The following is a 4,948-nucleotide window of genomic DNA, read 5'->3' on the forward strand; positions in this document are numbered from 1 at the left end:
GAGAAGAACATGAGAAAACTGCGGGGTTGTCGCAAAGAATATGCTGACCGAGGGTTTGAACCAGCGGCCTATATTTAGATAAGATTATGGCGAAACTCCGCCTTACCACGCTATCCATACAAACCCTTAAGCCTTTTCTAAAATGAATTTTCTCAACCTGATGTGACAAGCTCAAGTTGAATTCTTAATATCATGTAATTTCTTTTCAAGCTTGAATAGATGATGTATAAACCCCTATATATATATATATATATATAGCTTAAGGGTCTACTTATTTATTTAAAAAAAGAAATCGATATTTAGCAGATGCCCAAATATTGATTTCTCATGCGCTTTTTGGCCACATGATGAAAGTTCGCGTCATGTGCCTAAAATTCCACAGTCCTCGCGCCACGGTAAGATCGAACCCTTGACCTAAGAGGACTTATAGTGACCCCGCCACCGACAGAACCTACCAAAAATAACTTTTTGCAACACACACACACACGCTCACGCACGCATAATGCACGTGTGTGTATCATAACACTACCAAAAATAACTTTTTGCAACACACATACACACACACACACACACACACACACACATAACACTACCAAAAATAACTTTTTGCAAAACCCTTTTCAAACGTGTGTGTATCATAACACTACCAAAAATAACTTTTGCAACACCCTTTTCAAGATTTAGCAGAACTTATAAAACCTACTAATTTCTTCGATCTTTTTCAAAAACAGCCAGAGAAGTTATGTCGTTGCTTAGCGCAGTAAATGGTTTTTGCAGTTCTTATGCAAACATGGAGAAGGTTAATTACAACAATATCTAAGAATGCACTTATAAGTGATGTGATATTTTATAAGTTATTAATACTTGGAAGCGTTGCAACAATACAGAAAAAACACCTCAATTTTGTTAATGTTTTCTGCACTTTTAAGCACAGGTAAAATAAAGAAAAAATTATTTATAATTTATGAAAGTTGCAACACTTATAAGTGCCGGTATAATATAGAACTAAAAACAATATACTATTTGATTTTGTTTACATTTACACTTGTTACAAAATAATACAATATTCAATTGGTGTAATCTACATAAAATATTGACATTCACAATAAGATGCACTTTCTTTCGACACCAAATGAATACTAATTTATAGCATCCGTATTTTCTTCCAATCGATAAAGTTCTTCTTCAGGTGTATTAATCCAATAAAAGACAAAAATTATATAAACAAGCATGGAAGATCAAGGCAGGAATTCCATATACAATAACAGTTTAGATAAAATACTCTGTACAGCATTAAACTCATACCACCCTGGCAATTGAAGTTTCATTCTATGCTCCAAAGTGAGAAGTGTTCGAAGTTGCCAGGAATAACAATATATATATGAATCAAAATTTATAGTTTCATAACTTTGTCGCATAACAGATAATCATAATAAAAAATATAACATATATGATATAAAACTAGTCTTCCAAAATACCACTAATATAAATGAAACATAACATAACACAATCACAAACATATATATATATATAGATAGATAGATAGAATGATGAAAAACATTTACATATAAATACCTATGTATATGTATATATAAATACCTATATACATAATGGGTGTCTTCGCTGTTCTCCCGCCGATCCTATGGTTTATGGTTCCTCATGATGGTAATATTTAATTTTGTTCAGTTTTCCAAGTGAATTTGTATTTTGGTTTTTGTTCCCGCTGATTGCATGTATTGTAAGATCATTTTGAGTTTGGTTTTATGGATTTTGGTCTTTGTTTTGGTTGTGATTCTTTGGATAAACGAAAGTTTGATTTTTTTTGAGTTGTGGGTATCATTTTTGATATGGAGGGCCCCTTCCTTTGCTGATGTACTAAAGGGTCTCAAAATAGGAACCCATCGTGTTATCTTTTCTTCATCAGTTCCATGAAGATTATGGGATCCGTAAGAAGAAGAGTTTTATCAAAAAGACTGGGAGGAAAGTAACTATTTTTTCTGAAGCTGAGAACTTGAAACTTGTTGAAAATTTGTGGTTTGCTTTGGTGAGTCATTTAGATGGATGTTATCAGGAGATTTTTTGAAAGATTAAATTGGAGGGAGATTGGTATGTTGGAGCTCTTGATGGGAGACATTATTATTAAATTTGGAAAAGAAGAGGATTATGTTAGATTTTTCTGTAGCAAACCGTGTTATATCAAGAATGCCTTAATGATGATTCTTAAGTGGAGTTTGTGTTTCGATCCATCAAATGAACCTCCAATCATTCATATTTGGATTACTTTCTCAGGGTTGAGATTACATTATTTTAATCATCAAGTGGTGTTTTCTCTTGGAGCAATTTTTTGTTCACCAATGAAGATAAATATGGCTACTTACATTTTTAATAGACCTTGGCGGAAAGAGATATAACTGAACCTTCAGCGGTAGAGGTTTGGATTGTTACACAGAATAACGGGTAATGGCAAAACGTGGAGGTGGAATATAGTCCAAAAAATTATAACAAGTGCAGAATGTTTGGGCATAAGGTGGATTCATGTTTTGTTCCAAATCCTGAATTTAGAATTCCAAAGGATATTCCTAAGAGGAAAAATGAAATTGTGAATAAGAAGAATACAAATGCTAATGTCGAAGAAAAGAAGATGAAAGATGTAAAAAAAGAAAGGAAGGAGGAGGAAGTTCTTGATGAAAGAAGCAATACTCATGAAAGTCCTAAATAGAACAACATTATTGTGGAAGAACGTGGTGAAGGGGAGGTGTTGATCAGGAGGATGAGGTCAATATGCTACAACAAAAACATGTTGATACCACTGAGATTGGAAAGGATATTGATTGGACTCAGCAAGAAATGCAGGGTCAGACTAATAACATACAAACTTATAAGAGGGAATTTATGCAAAACATCAGATCATGTGGCAAAGGCTACAAAGGTGATAATGGTGGGAGAATGGAAAATACAAAAAAACTAAAAGACTGAAAGGTAAGATTCATAGAGAAATGAATTATATGGATTAGGATGCTTTGATTAATTATTATGGGACATCCTCAGCTGGGATTCTTGTAGTTATTGATGATGGAGCCTCCTATAGGCTTATTAGGGGAAGTAGATAAATTAACAAAGGTTAATTTTTTTATTTGGAATATTAATGGCATTGCAAAGTCAGAGGTCTTGAATCTATGCAAGATATACAAGTTGAGAAGTTTTGCATTGTTAGAACATTTGAATAAGGTATTGAATATTTCTAAATGGCTGGTAAATTGGGTGTAAATATAATTATATTGTCAACTACAATCTGAAGATTTGATTTTTGTGGAAAAATGAGTTTAAAGTTACTTTGTTAGCTCTGCATTTGGAAATATGTTTACTTCAAACTATTATTCATATTTATTTTTATTATGTTGGTTGCACTAATAGAGATAGAGCTAACTCTTGCTTGACCTTTTGGTCACCACGAAAAGTGATTTGATTCCTTGGATGGTGGGTAGAAATTTTAATGTCATTACCTCCCCTTTGGAAAAAAGAAGGGAGGTTGGACACCTTGTTACAAGGTTATGGAAACATTCAAACATTACATTAATGCATCGGGTTTATTTGAGGCTGGTTTTACTTGTAATCCTTTCACTTGTAGTAGCAGTAAGATATTGGAGAGACTAGATTGGTTTCTCATTGACAGGAATTGGCTTGATACATTCCAATTTCCTAATGTTACACATCTGATTAAGATTGGATATACTCATACCCCACTTTTATTCAAAGTGGAGTACATTCATAAATAGATTTTTCAAATTTTCAAATTCTTAAATATATGGGTGTCCCATGGTAATTTTCTGAATGTTATCATCAAAGAGGCTTGGCATACTAAATCTGATAATTCTCACGGGTTTACTCTGTGGGAGTTGAGTAAAAAATTGGCAAGAAAGTTGAAGGCTTGGAAGTAGGTTATGTTCGAAGATATTAACAAAAGGATTAAGGAAGTAGAATTGAAGGTGAGCCAAATGGAGGAGGGCTATATTAATAATTGGGTTGCTGAAGAAGAGGTTATGTTAGCACAAAATCAACTTAATGATGCAATACAGATGTAAATAGATTTTTTTTTAAAAAAAAAGACATCTCATTCATGTTGAAGGAAAAAGAAATTCTATGTTTTTCGATGCATGTATTAAGCAAAGAAGAAGTGATAATATTATTTTAAAAATTGAAGAGGGAGATGGTATGTGGATTTAGACACAAGATCAGATTAATTTTAGTGCTATTAAATATTTTCAGAAACAGTATCTTGCTACTAATGTTGATATTTGTGATTTCATCTAGAGAGTGGCTCATAATGAAGTGGTAATTGTTGTTGGCGGTCATTTTAGTCATGTTCCTCAGAAGAAGGAGAACTGGGAGGCTCTAAAGTTTATTGATAGTTAGAAGCGTCTGAGACTGTCAATCAGGAAGGATGGAAATCAGGCAGCTAAATTAGGAGATTTCTATAATCAAAATTAGAAGCTTCCTTATTTCCAATACCTTTATTCTGATTTCTTTCCCTTTTAGCTGAATATTTAGATTAGGAATATGTATTATTAAGTTACCTAAAATAGATTATGCACTTTATTTTGTACCTAAAATAGATTGTAAGATTGTTATTTAATGGAATGAAAGCAAGGGGAAAAGGCAATCGAGCCTATTCAGTATTCAACCTAATTTTCTCAAAACCTTGACATGGTATCAGAGCCAAGTTTTGTCCTAACCACCGATAATCATTGAAGGAGCCTCAAAACTCCCTTCCCGTCGGCCTTCTTGCGGGAAGGGAGGAACTACTTCTCCGCCTTCGATTCGCCTTCTACCGGGCTACGTCGTCCTCCTTCTACGTCCTCCCCTCTCGTGCCTGGGCTCGCCGACAGGGTTAGGGTTATGGCTCCGCTCACCCTACCGTAGGTTATAATTTCAACACAGCGTCTATGGC

The sequence above is a fragment of the Phalaenopsis equestris genome, unplaced genomic scaffold (genome assembly GCF_001263595.1).
Source record: "Phalaenopsis equestris unplaced genomic scaffold, ASM126359v1 Scaffold000050, whole genome shotgun sequence".
In the NCBI taxonomy this organism is placed as follows: Eukaryota; Viridiplantae; Streptophyta; class Magnoliopsida; order Asparagales; family Orchidaceae; genus Phalaenopsis; species Phalaenopsis equestris.